This window comes from Tarenaya hassleriana, unplaced genomic scaffold (genome assembly GCF_000463585.1).
Source record: "Tarenaya hassleriana unplaced genomic scaffold, ASM46358v1 Cleome17, whole genome shotgun sequence".
Classification (NCBI taxonomy): Eukaryota; Viridiplantae; Streptophyta; class Magnoliopsida; order Brassicales; family Cleomaceae; genus Tarenaya; species Tarenaya hassleriana.
Window position 1 is genome coordinate 830,574 of NW_010965122.1, and position 338 is coordinate 830,911.

Genomic DNA, 338 nt, shown 5'->3' on the forward strand with positions numbered 1-338 from the left:
TCATATGTAGGACATCATCAATCTGTGCAAGAATCTGACAATGATCAAGAGGATATAGAAATTGCACAGAATGAGCAAGGTATGATCTTACACTACACTTTATTTGGGTAGCCCGAGTTAGATTGGTTTGACTATTTTGGTTGATCAAACTCGTCAACCAGAAGAGTCAAACCGGTCAAACTCGTCAACCAAAATAGTCAAACCAATCTAACTCGGGCTACCCAAATAAAGTGTAGTGTAAGATCATACCTTGCTCGTTCTGTGCAATTTCTATATCCTCTTGATCATTGTCAGATTCTTGCACAGATTGATGTCCTACATATGACCAATTATATGAA